The sequence below is a fragment of the Saccopteryx bilineata genome, chromosome 10, assembly GCF_036850765.1.
Source record: "Saccopteryx bilineata isolate mSacBil1 chromosome 10, mSacBil1_pri_phased_curated, whole genome shotgun sequence".
Classification (NCBI taxonomy): Eukaryota; Metazoa; Chordata; class Mammalia; order Chiroptera; family Emballonuridae; genus Saccopteryx; species Saccopteryx bilineata.
The window spans coordinates 57,670,284-57,683,957 of record NC_089499.1 but is presented as its reverse complement, the minus strand read 5'-3'; the positions used below and the strand labels follow the sequence as shown (position 1 = coordinate 57,683,957).

The window sequence follows — 13,674 nt, the reverse complement described above, 5'->3', positions numbered from 1 at the left end:
GCCCCTACCCAGTCACCTCAGTCCTGGGACAGCAAGTACACAGGAAACTGGGGGATATTTAGGGATCCAGCGGCTATGATGAGCCCCTAAAACTGCCTCCTCTTTTGTTGAGACGGTACAGAATACACTTGAAGGTGCAGAATGTGCTTCTAGGAGGCAGCTGGACCCTCCTGGGAGTTCAAGGAACCTGTCACTTCTTTAGCCTCTGGCCAGGGGGGATGAGAAGCCAGGACAGAGTGCCCAAGGCTCTCCCTGGTCTGACCTTGCAGCCAGAAAGGCCTGGCCTGGCCTCATGCCTGAAGCAGCTGAGTGGGAGGGAGGTCAGCTGGACCCCACAACAAGCAGCCTCAGGACACACTTTCCCGGTACCAGCGAGGGGAGGCCAGAGACCACTTTTCTTCACACCATCTCATAGCCGTCCATGTGACATGGCAATAGCAGGTGTGGGAGCGTATGGGTGCCCTGGCTACTCCTCACAGTCCCCAAGCCTCTCAAGTGAGGCTGTAGCTAGCTGAGCCAGACAAGGGGCAGGAAGGGAGGCAGGCAGGGCTGGAAGCACCTCACAAAGCTCCACAGACAAAGTGCTATGGAGTGACAGATCTGGATTCTGATCGTGGCTTCGCTGTTCTCCACTCTGTGCCATTGGAGGAGTCATCTCCCCACACCTCAGTTTCCTCACTCTCTAAGTGGGAATAATGCCAGGGGCCTTGTAATGCTTCTGTTAGTATAAAATAAGGGACATAGTAATGTTACCCCAGTGCCAGGGAGATGAGGGCTCGGAAGACAGTGGCAATGCCTAACAAGTTACAGGCAAGGACTCCTGGCAGGGCTGGCGGCATTCATCACGGGGTCTGTGTGACTACAATACTTACAGCAGCTCAGGATGCTGTTTAACAGCTACTGTTTTATAACAGCTTTATTGAGATAAATATACGGCTCACAAAAATTAGGGGATCAGGACACATGCAGATACTCCGGTCCCTCAGCCTTTTGTATAGTGCATTTTCACCAGTGAAATAAAAATTGGTTTTGCATCTCATTTGCATAATCAAACAACTTTCTTTGACTTGTCATTTGCTTTTCTGATGTTCTTGTTTAATAAAACAAATATTTCTTTTCTTTTTTTATTGCTTCATATTCATTTTGAAATATCTCCTAATTTTTGTGAGCAGTATATACTTCACCAATTATAAGTATACAGTTTCAGTTTAGACCCCACCTATAATTTCATTTCAGCTGAACTCAGGAACATAGATGTCAATAATTAGCCAGTCTTTCCATCATCCTCAGAGGCCCAAGTTGCATCACTTTGAAGAAGGCAGTGGCCCATGTGGAGGAGGAACCTGCACCCCTACCTGTAGGGCTAGGGACTGGTAGACTCATGGACCAGAGACCCTGGGCTGCAGAGTCACACAGCACTGGAATTCCAAGGTGAACACTGAGACAAATGGCAACCATGCCTGAGAAACCAGACAGGGTTTTCTCCCAATAACCCCAGTCCTGTAGATTTTACTTCCTAAACGATGCCCAATGTGCCACCTTCTGCCCGCATCTTGGGCTGGACCCCATCATCTCTTTGCACAGAAGAACTACTAATGGTCTCCAGCTGCCTCTTGACCTCTGCCCCTTTCCCCAGCTCATTCTCTACACAGCCGCCCTAGAGAACCTTCAAGAACTTGACACAGCACTCTCCAGTTCAAACACATTTCCTCTCCCCTGACTCTTGGATTAAACCCAACCTCTGGTGAGGCCCTGAATGGCCTCCTCCTGTCCCCTCCATCCTTGCCTCAGACTGTCTCCCTCTTGTACTCAAGACCCCTGGCCAGCTTTTCTCAGTTCCTCTAGGGTCTGTTCCACTTCCTCTTCTGCCTCCTAGTGCTCCCCAGGAGGGGTTAGTGCTTGAATGCTTAGGGCAGAGGAAAACAGGTCAGTTTGGCAATAGGAAGAAAATGGGAACCAACACTTCCTCCTTGGTGGAGGAAGGGGGATCAGAAAATACTCTGGGAGGACATGGTCTCGAGGCCAGGCTTTCAGGTGTACCCTGAAGGTAAGCTGCACGTGCATGGGCAGTGGGCTAGGGATCCTGGGAGCAGGGTACAGCCTACTCAGACAACAGTATACATCTAGTTTGACTAGAGAGCACATGTTTATACTCTAGTTTGACTAGAGTGCACCTGTCGGTGGGGTGGGTGGCATTGTCACAGGGAAGGGACCAGGCCCGGAGCAGCTCTGCCTCAGGCCATCCTGTGGAGTGTAGGTTCCTGACTTTGAGCAGGAATGGTTTCACAACACAAGTCAAGTGATTTTGAGGGTACGTTTATTAAAGCTGAGAACAGTGAGCTCTGGCCAGGTGGCTCAGTGGATCAGGTGTCGACCAGGCATGACAGAAGTTGTGGGTTAGACCCCCGGTCAAAGAACGTACAAGAAGCAATCAATGAGGGCACAACTAAATGGAACAACTAAGTGAAATGAGTTGATGCTTTTTATTCTCTCTCCCTTCCCTCCTCCCCTTCCATTCTCTCTCTCTCTCTCAAATCAATTAAAAAAAAAAAACAGAATTAAAAAAAGAACAAAAAATACTGTTTAAAAAAAAAAAAGCTGGGAGGCCCTGGCCGGTTGGCTCAGTGGTAGAGCGTCGGCCTGGCATGCAGAAGTCCCGGGTTCGATTCCCGGCCAGGGCACACAGGAGAGGCGCCCATCTGCTTCGCCACCCCTCCCCCTCTCCTTCCTCTCTGTCTCTCTCTTCCCCTCCCGCAGCCAAGGCTCCATTGGAGCAAAAGATGGCCCGGGCGCTGGGGATGGCTCCTTGGCCTCTGTCCCAGGCGCTAGAGTGGCTCTGGTCGCAGCAGAGCGATGCCCCGGAGGGGCAGAGCGTCGCCCCCTGGTGGGCGTGCCGGGTGGATCCCAGTCGGGCGCATGCGGGAGTCTGTCTGACTGTCTCTCCCCGTTTTCAGCTTCAGAGGAATACAAAAAAAAAAAAAAAAGCTGGGGACAGTGAAACAAAAGAAGGGCCTAGGCCAGTGTTTTTCAATCACAATTGGCTAGAGATTTCATGCCAATCTGTGCAAGAAGAGTTAACCATCTAATGTCATATGAAGATTATAGACCCAGTGATCTGAGTCAAATTCACTTATGCTCAGGGTGATTTCTGCCTTAGCGGTCCCCGAAATAATTCTATTTTCACCAGCCCCCAAGTGTAAAAAGGTTGAGAAGCACTGGCTCAGGTAGAGAAGCAATAGGAGAGAGCCTGGTGGGCTCTGCTTTGGCCCTCTAGGAACGTTACAGGAGACAAGTGAGCACGATGGGGCTGCTTTGGCTTACTGAAAAGTCGAAGAGAAGGGGGCCTTGGAGACAGGATCGGGGTTAGCCCCGGACGAGCTGCCACTGCCTGTGGCTCCCCTGGATGCAAGTCTCATGGGGACCCTTAGAGTTTAGGAGAGAAAAGTAAAGGTGCCTGCCTGAGAGGGAAGAAAAGTGTATGCTCCAGAGAGAGCCCATGCTGGACCTTCTGTCTTGAGAATTCTTATGTTTTCTAAAGGCAGGAAGTTTAGGGGAGGATCTCAATAGAATATTCATCAGCTTTATGTTGGTGGGCCAAAGTGAGATTAATTCTCCTGACTTCGTCTGTCCTTCAGTGTTGGTTGGCACAGATGACACTAATTGGATTTCTATTATCTATCTCCTGAATAGGGTGATCCTAGTTGGGGAGAAGTGTAAACCATTTACCCTCAAGTGTCCTCGGTTAGGGAAGCCAGGATTTTGCAGTTTTCTAGATGGCTGTAAACTGCTTGGCTGTCTGTCTCAGTTCCCTATTGCGCTTGTCCTGGCTTACTGTCTGTCTCAGGATGATGCGGCCTCGAATGCTAACTTCATTATTTAGGCCCCAACTCTGCCTAAAAAGACTTCCATTTTTACGTTCGCAGGAAAAGGAACTTCTCTTTTCATGTCATGGAAGCCAGAGCTTTCCTAGACCTGATGAGGAACAGAGTGGGAGAGTTTCACAGGTCCCCGGCCCTAAACACCACCTTTCTGTGGCTTTCTTTTAGCCAGAGTCTAGACTAGCTAAAATTCTCCAAAAAAAAGGGTTTACAAAGCTAAGGGCAAACAAAGGAAATAAACTCCTAGAGTACTTGACGTATAAAACTAATCAGACTTTGCCTGACCTGTGGTGACACAGTGGATGGAGCATTGACCTGGAATGCTGAGGTCGCTGGTTCAAAACCCTGGGCTTGCCCAGTTAAGGCACATACGAGAAATAGGTACTATGGGTTTGATGCTTCCTGTTGCTCCCCTCTCCCTTTATTCTCTCTTCTCTCTCTAAAATCAATAAATTAAGCCTTAAAAATATTAATCAGACTTTGCACAGGTTCCTAAACCTCCCAGATAAAAATGTTGTCTTTCTGTTCTCATCTGAGAAATCCACACGTGCGCCCAATATGCAGTCAGAATTTCCCAGCCACCCTCTCACCAGCCACCTCTGGCGACAGTTCATCTAGACATTTTGGTGGCAAAAACAATCTTCCTCTACTCTGCCCTTCACATCCGCTATCTGTGCTCTGTGTGCCCCTCTCTTTCTCTCTCTAGTTTCTTTTTGTGTGTGTGTGTGACAGAGACAGACAGTGAGAGGACAGTTAGGGACAGACAAGCAGGAAGGGAGAGAAATGAGAAGCATAAATTCTTCATTGTGGCTCCTTGGTCTCCTTAGTTGTTCATTGATTGCTTTCTCATATATGCCTTGACTGGGGGGCTAAGCAGAGTGAGTGACACCTTGCTCAAGCCGGTGACCTTGGGCTTCAAGCCAGCAACCTTTGGGCTCAAGCCAGCAACCATTGGGCTCAAGCCAGCAACCATGGGGTCATGTTTATGATCCCACGCTCAAGCCAGCGACCCCGCACTCAAGCTGGTGAGCCCGCGCTCAAGCTGGTGAACCTGCATTCAAGCCAGATGAGCCCATGCTCAAGCTGGCAACCTTGGGGTTTCAAACTTGGGTCCACAGCGTCCCAGTCCAATGCTCTATCCACTGCGCCACCGCCTGGTCAGGCTCTATCTGGTTTGTAACACAGTTGAGTAACAGAAGGTTTGAGGGTGGGGAGCAGAATTTTTAATATTATAGCCAGAAATTTAATATTCTAATCAGAAGTTGCCAGCAAATGACAAATATGATGCAGCCTTTCTTTACTAAATACTTCCAAATTCTCATGTTTGGGAGACTTATCAAAGAAACGGCCCTCCTTAGATCTCTAGTCAGGGAACTCTTCCTCCTATGTCTTTCTTCCGTGTGTAAGACAACCGTATTCATTATCTTCTCTCATGGAGATTCATTCTGAAGTAGATTGTAAAACCCTTCAAACCTGAGTGATGTTCTGGTTTGTCTTTATTTCCTCCACACAGCCAGGTGCAGCGTTTCGTGTGGGGCAGCTGCAAAGTGGGCAGTAGAGAACCGAGTAGCGCCATAGCAGGTTAACCCAAGAACACTTCATTTTGGTAGTTGAGAAAGTTCCTTGCACAGAAGCATTGCTGAAGATTTCCTGCATTTCGTTATCTACACAGAAACAGTTTTCCTGCCTGTGGTCACCCCTGCAGCAGTCATGACATTTACTTTTATAAAGGACTGTCAAGTCACCTGACCTCTGCAAGTTATACGCTTGCCTGTGCAATTCCAGGTTACAGTTCACCCATGTAATTACACCTTCTGGTGGTTTTTGTTGTTCCTTAGGGTAGATCTGTATTTATGTCTAGAATAATTTTTCTTCTGCCCGAGGGACTTCCTTTACCATTTTCTATAGATGCTGGAGATGAATGATCTCAGTTTTAGATATCTGAAAAACCCTTTGGGGCCCGTGCTGGCTGTAGAATTCTGGATTTACTCTGCATGTTTTTTCTTTCAGTAGTTTAAAGATTGTCCCCCATTGTGTCACTTGTATTGTTTTGAAAGAAAAATCTGTTGTCATCCTTATTTTTGTTCCTCTATCAATAGCATGTTTTTCTTTGGTTCTTTTAAGACTTTCTCTTTATAACTGTTTTTTCTTAGCAATTTGATTATGATGTACTTTGGTGTAGTTTTCCTTGTGTCTATTGTGTTGAGGATTCATTGAGCTTCTTGGGGCTATACTATAGATTTTATAGTTTTCATCAAATCTGCCAATTTGCCGGCCATATTTCTTCCAGTATTATTTCTGTACCATCAGTTCCACCTACTCAGGTATTAGAATACTTAAAATTGTACTACAACTCATTGGTGCTCTGTTCTTTCTTTCTTTTAATCTTTTTTCCCCTCTAGGTTTCTTTTAAATTTTATTTATTTCTTGATTTTTGAGAGAGAGAGAAAGGGAGGGAGGGAGGGAGACAGGGAGAGAGGGGGAGAAACATCAGTTTGTCTTTCCACTTATTTATGTATTCATTGGTTGATTCTTATATGTGCCTTGATTGGCGATTAAACCACAACGGCTTTTCAGGACAATGCTTGCACCAGGCAAGCTACCAGGCCAGGGCTGGGTTTCATTTTTGGATACTATCTCTTGCTATGTCTTCCAGTTTAGTAATCTTTTTATCTGCAATGTCTAATCTGCTGTTAATCCCATCTATCATATAGTTTTAAAAGATTTTAGTTATTGATTTTAAAGAGGAGAGAGAGAGAGAGAAGGGAAGTGTGGAACGGGAAGCATCAACTCCTAGTAGCTGCTTCTCACAAGTGCCTTGACTGGGCAAGTCTAGCGTTATGAACCAGCAACTGCAGCATTCCAGGTCGACACTTTACCCATGGTGGCACCACAGGTCAGGCTATCATATTTTTCACCTTAGACATAGTTTTGTTTTGTTTATTTGGGGTTTTTTTGCAAGAGAGATAGAGACACAGAGAAAGAGAGACAGATAGAGGGACAGATAGGGACAGACAGACAGGAAGAGAGAGATGAGAAACATCAATTTTTCATCGTGGCACCTTAGTTGTTCATTGATTGCTTTCTCATATGTGCTTTGACTGGGGGACTACAGCAGAGCAAGTAAACCCTTGCTCAAGCCAGCAACCTCAGGGTTTTGAACCTTGGTCTTCTGCATCCCAGGCTGATGCTCTATCCACTGCACCACTGCCTGGTCAGGCTCAGACATAATTTTAATTTTTAGAAGTAAGTTTGGGATCTTTTTTTTTTTTTCCCTAGAATCATGTATAATTTTATTTATTTATTTATTTATTTATTTATTTTTGTATTTTTCTGAGGTTGGAAATGGGGAGGCAGTCAGACAGACTCCCGCATACACCCGACCAGGATCCACCCGGCACACCCACCAGGGGGTGATGCTCTGCCCATCTGGGCGTCGCTCTGTTGCAATCAGAGCCATTCTAGCGCCTGAGGCAGAGACCGCAGAGCCATCCTCAGTGCCCAGGCCAACTTTGCTCCAATGGAGCCTTGGCTGTGGGAGGGGAAGAGAGAGACAGAGAGGAAGGAGAGGGGGAGGGGTGGCGAAGCAGATGGGCACTTCTCCTGTGTGCCCTGGCCGGGAATCAAACCTGGGACTCCTGCACGTCAGGCTGACGCTCCACCACTGAGCCAACCAGCCAGGGCCTCATGTACAATTTTAAAACAAAGAATATGAGATGTTCCAGTTCAGAATTGCACACACCACTCCTGGAATTCACATGTCTCAATGGATCATCGACAACTTTTGGGGATGGGTGGCTGAGGTCAGGGGAATAGAATTTTATGGAATGAGCAATAGAGTTGAGGCAGGACCAGTGACGGTGACCCAGGGGACTGGGCACAGGTTGGAGCAAAGTGACTGGGGGTCACTATGTTTGCAGTGGAGACCCCCCAATTCACATACCCAACGTCTCAGAGGAGCAGTATCAGCTCAGAAATTCTCATAACCCAGGACACATCACTGACGCAGCTGAAGAGCCTCAGCCCCACTGACCCCCATGCCACCACAGCCATGCCCCACAGGCCCAGGGCCAGCACCAAGGGATTGGTGCACAACCCTGTGCTCACCAGTGACTCAGTGGGGACCTGTGGTTTTCAGTACAATAAAGGAGTTTAGAAAAAGCAGGGAAGCAGGTCTCCACACTTTGCTTTACCTCTGATTTCAAGAAAACCTCACAGAGAATGAAATTTTAACTCTAGGTTTTGAAAGCTAGACAGAGTGCTGAGTAGAGAAAGGAGAAGAGAGAATTTCAGACAGGAAGATGCCTGAATGAAAAGAGAAAAATGATGGAGGAGGAGTACCCAGGAAACGGCATCACAGACCCTGTGGGGCCTGCAAGTCAATCTGAAGAAACTCAGCTGCATCCCTGAGCAGCAGCAGCATGGAAAGGCTGGTGGCATGGAGAGGCAAACTGGATCTGTGCTGGACACGAGTCTTGCACCCCAAGTCTACTGAGCATCAGTGCGACGTGTCCCATGCCAAGCCCTGCACACAGTGCAGGATGCGTGCACAGGACCGTCCCCAGCAGCTGGGGGGCCAGGAACCCACCCAGACTGCTGCCACTAGAGTTCCCAGGAGTACAAGCAGTGTCACAGCAGGTGGTCGTACCATCACTTCTGGGTCTTGGGTGACATCCTTATATCCTGAAGGATCCAATACCATCCCAACAGGGGTCTGTGTATAAGCCATGGATGTGAAGAACTCCGTCTCTGATGTGTCCTCTTGCCCACTTAAGGACCTTGGTCTTGTCCTTCAGTTTCAAGGACTCCATGGGCTTGTTCTGCTGCTGCCGCCCAAAGATCTCCAGCAGGTTGTCGTAGTTGGTGGTCAGCACCATTGCTCCCCTCTCCATCAGGCTGCGGATGGACTGCAGCGCCAGCGGGTCCTGGATGTGCTGCTCCAGGTTGTCAAAGATCTCCATCAGGAGAAGTTGGGCAGCCCTGGAAGAAGTTGGGCTTGGTGTCACCTGTCCGAGGTGACATCTTCCGGATCAGATCATGGGCAACAACCAGCAGGTCCCGGTCCTCCATCACCTTCCTGCGGAACTGGGCCACGTCCCGGGGTGGAGCACCTTTAGCCGCTCCGCAGCCTCGAGGACGGCCTCCAGGCAGCTCCTCCAGGAGCAGAGGGCGGGGATCCCCGAGGCCACGGCTGCACTGACTCCGGTCCTGATCACCAGGAGCAGTTCTTGCGGCTGTTTCTGGATGAGGCTTTTTTAAAACTTTCTTGACTTTTGTTCACTTCTATTTGTTGTCTTTTCCAGTGAATCCATCTGTGAATCCTGCAGCGCCCCCGAAAGGCCAGTCGGAGCTCGTGCCCCGCCGCCTGCTCCTGCTCAACGGTTCTCTGGGGCGGTTGCTCGCCGCTGGCGCTGGGCGGGGCCGGTTTGCGGGGAGGGGCTGCGCGCGCACCGGAGAGGGAGCCAGAGCGCACCGCCCTCACCCACGGGGGTGGGGGGCAGGGATATATATATATTTTTTAATTATTTTTATTTATTTATTCATTTTAGAGAAGAGAGAGGGGGGGGGGGAGGAGCAGGAAGCATCAACTCCCATATGTGCCTTGACCAGGCAAGCCCAGGGTTTTGAACCGGTGACCTCAGCGTTCCACATCAATGCTTCATCCACTGCGCCACCACAGGTCAGGCCGGAGGGATCTTTTTTATATCTCCATATCTCTGATCAACTCTAGTTTTTAGAGCAGTTTTAGGTTCACAGATATTGAGAGGAAGAAAGGGTTCTTTATATACTCCTACCCTCACACATGCATAACATTGCCTATTATCAACAAAATGTACCACCCCTCACCAGAGTAGTACATTTGTTACAACTGATGAACCTGCATTGACATACTATTGTCACCCAAAGCCCATTGTTTAGGGTTGACTCTTAATGTTGTAAATTCTCTGGGTTTTAGACAAATGTATAATGACATATGTCCATTGTTATATGCCCCCTACATAATACAGAAGTTTATATTTTCACTGTCTTAAAAATCCAGTGCTCCACTTAGTCATCCTCTAGTTAACTTTTTGAACATTTGAAGTACAGTTATAATAACAGTTTTGATGTCCTTGTCTGCTAATTTTAATATTTGTGTTGGTTCTAGGTCAGTATTTCTCCAATTTCATGTCTGGCGATTTTTTTTTTTTTAATTTTATTTATTTATTTTTTTTACAGAGACAGTGAGTCAGAGAGAGGGATAGACAGGGACAGACCGACAGGAACGGAGAGAGATGAGAAGCATCAATCATTAGTTTTTTGTTGTGTGTTGCGACACCTTAGTTGTTCATTGATTGCTTTCTCATATGTGCCTTGACCGTGGGCCTTCAGCAGACCAAGTAACCCCTTGATCAAGCCAGTGACCTTGGGTTCAAGCTGGTGGGTTTTTGCACAAACGAGATGAGCCCGCGCTCAAGCTGGGGACCTTGGGGTCTCGAACCTGGGTCTTCTACATCCCAGTCCGACGCTCTATCCACTACACCACCACCTGGTCAGGCCTGGCGATTTTTTATTGGATACCAGATATTGTGAATTTTACTTGGTTGGGTGCTGAGTATTCTTTTGTATTCTCATAAATATTATTGGGCTTTATTCTAGGATGCAGTAGCCTCTGAGTACCGTACGCAGTGACCCTGAATCATGAGGTTTTCCATCTGGCTGCTGAGAACAGGCACTGTCCCAACCCTGTGTGAGTTCTGAGGATTGTTCCCCCTCATCCATTCAGATGGTATTTCCCCAGCCTTGGCTCTCCTCACTTGCTCGCACTAGAAAGTACTCAGCTGAGTACTCGAGGAGGACACTCTGCTCTATCTCATCTCCAATGGGCTGCACTGTGAATTCTACCACCTTGGCTCCCCTGAACTCCCAGAGCTCTGTCTTCTCACCTTAGGGACCCTGCTGGCCCCACCTCCCTGTGCCTCATTGTGGGGACTGTCTGCAGGCAATAAAGCTGAGGCGATCACAGGGCTCACCTCCATTGTTTTCATCTCTCAGCGAGTACTACCCTTCCTTGCCTGATGTTTGCCATCTTGAGAAGTGTTGTTTTATCAATTTTGTAAATTGATAAAGTTTACAAAATTTTAATATTAGTATTTTGTGTTGGTTCTGGGCACTTCTCTCTTTTTTTTAAAGTTTCTCTCTAAGCAAGAATGTTAATATAGTGCCTTTTACCCCATCTTGGTCGAAAGCAGGATTACACGTCATCCATTTGGATAAAAAGGATTGTGGTAAGTTTATGTGATGGAATATCATACAATGAAAGAGAAAGCCTTCACCAGTCTCAAAAGGCTATATAGTTGTATGATTCTTTTTATATGAAATGTCCTGAATAGGCAAATCTGTACAGTCAGAGAGCTGAGTAGTGGTTGCCTCAGGCTGAAGCTGTGGGGGACCTGGAGGCTGACAGTTGGGGGTATGGGGTTCCTTCTGAGCTGATGAAACAGTCCTAAAATGTGGCAATGGTTCTATAACTCTGTAAATACACTGAAAATCATGGAACTGTACACTTTAAATGGTAAAAAAAAGAAATGCATTTGAGCTACAGGGTTTTGCAAAAGTCAATTTCAAAAACATGCCAGGAGGAAATCTGGTGGCAGAAGGATCCTCTGGGCACAGATAACTTTATATGAAGCCTAAAAACATGCAAAATAATTCTCTAGATTTGATCAGGGATGTCTCTGGTCTGTAGTGCAGAGAAATGCCGCACACACTAAAAGCAGGGCTGATTCTCACTGGAAAAACACAGAGGAAATTAAGGTTGTGTGTGAGGAAGGAGGTTACAAGGGTAGCAACTGTGTCTCCAATGTTTTATTTCTTAGTCTGGAGTAGCATCAGTCTCTACGCTTTTCTTTATGCCTAAGAGTTTTGTGGGGTTTTTGTGTGGTTTTTTTTTTTCATTTTTCTGAAGCTGGATACGGGGAGGCAGTCAGACAGACTCCCGCATGCGCCCTACCGGGATCCACCCGGCATGCCCACCAGGGGGCGACGCTCTGTTGCAGCCAGAGTCATTCTAGCGTCTGAGGCGGAGGCCACAGAGCCATCCCCAGTGCCCGGGCCATCTTTGCTCCAATGGAGCCTCGGCTGTGGGAGGGGAAGAGAGAGACAGAGAGGAAGAAGAGAGGGAGGGGTGGAGAAGCAGATGGGCGCTTCTCCTGTGTGCCCTGGCCGGGAATCGAACCCAGGACTCCTGCACGCCAGGCTGACGCTCTACCACTGAGCCAACCGCCCAGGGCTGTGTTTTTTTGTTTGTTTGTTTGTTTTTGTTTGTTTTTTTTTACAAGGACAGAGAGAGAGAGAGTCAGAGAGAGGGACAGACAGGAACGAAGAGAGATGAGAAGCATCAATCATCAGTTGTTTTTTTCTTTTTTTTCATTGTGACACCTTAGTTGCTCATTGATTGCTTTCTCATATGTGCCTTGACCGTGGGGCTACAGCAGACTGAGTAGTAACCCCTTGCTGGAGCCAGGGACCTTGGGTTCAAGCTGGTGAGCTTTGCCAAGCCAGATGAGCCCACACTGAAGCTGGCGACCTCGGGGTCTCGAACCTGGGTCCTCCGCATCCCAGTCTGACGCTCTATCCACTGCACCACCGCCTGGTCAGGCTGTGGGGTTTTTTTAAATTGAGTTTTTAGAGAGGAGAGAGAGAGAAGGTGGGAAGAACGGGAAGCAGCTCACAGATGCTTCTCATGTACAGTGTATCCATAAAGTCACAGTGCATTTTTTTTTTTTAATTTTTTTTTTTTACTTATTTACTTTTTTAGATTATTTATTTATTTATTCATTTTTATTAGAGAAAGAGGGGAGAGAGAGAGAGGGAGAGATAGAGAGAGAACAGGGGGAGGAGCAGGAAGCATCAACTCCCATATGTGCCTTGACCAGGCAAGCCCAGGGTTTTGAACCGGCGACCTCAGCATTCCAGGTCGACACTTTATCCACTGCGCCACCACAGGTCAGGCCACAGTGCATTTTTGACTGGTCACAGGAAAGCAACAAAAGACGATAGAAATGTGAAATCTGCACCAACTAAAAGGAAAACTCTCCCAGTTTCATACCTATTCAGTGCAGTTCAATGTGGGCTCACGCATAGATTTTTTAGAGCTCCTTAGGTAGCTATCCCGTATAGCCTCTACAGACTCGTCACTGACTGATGGCCTACCAGAACGGGGTTTCTCCACCAAACTGCCAGTTTCCTTCTACTGCTTAGCCCACCGAGTAATGTTATTCCTATGTGTTGGCGCTTCAGTATAAATGCATCGATATTCACGTTGCACTTCGGTCACGAATTCAAATTTAGTGAGCCAAGAACACACTGAACTTTCCTCTGTACCATCCACATCTCGACTGGCATGGCCGTGGGCTGCTCCACTGTATACAGGGTGTTACGTCATCATCTACGCATGCACACATGCTGCCATTCATCCTACAGAAACTGGGAGAGTTTTCCTTTTATTTGGTGCAGATTTCACATTTCTATCGTCTTTTGTTGCTTTCCTGTGACCGGTCAAAAGTGCACCATGACTTTACGGACACACTGTATATCTTGACCAAGCAAGCCCGGGGATTTAAAGTGAGGACCTCAGCATTCTAGGTTGACGCTTTATCCACTGCACCACCACCGGTCAAACAAGAGTTTTCTTAATAAGATTACTTGTCAGATAAGTCACTCAGCCTTTCCCCTGATGCCAGGCGTCCCCTCCTTCCCTGTGCCCGCATGGTACCACATTGAGAACGCCAGCACCATGCTCGGGTTCTGACTT

General features: G+C 47.6%; 1 pseudogene; it reads right to left on the bottom strand.

The window, feature by feature from the left end:
• Positions 1 to 8,376: 8,376 nt before the first annotated feature.
• On the bottom strand, positions 8,377 to 9,216 carry LOC136314015 (protein FAM118A pseudogene; annotated as a pseudogene).
• Between the last annotated feature and the right edge of the window lie 4,458 nt (positions 9,217 to 13,674).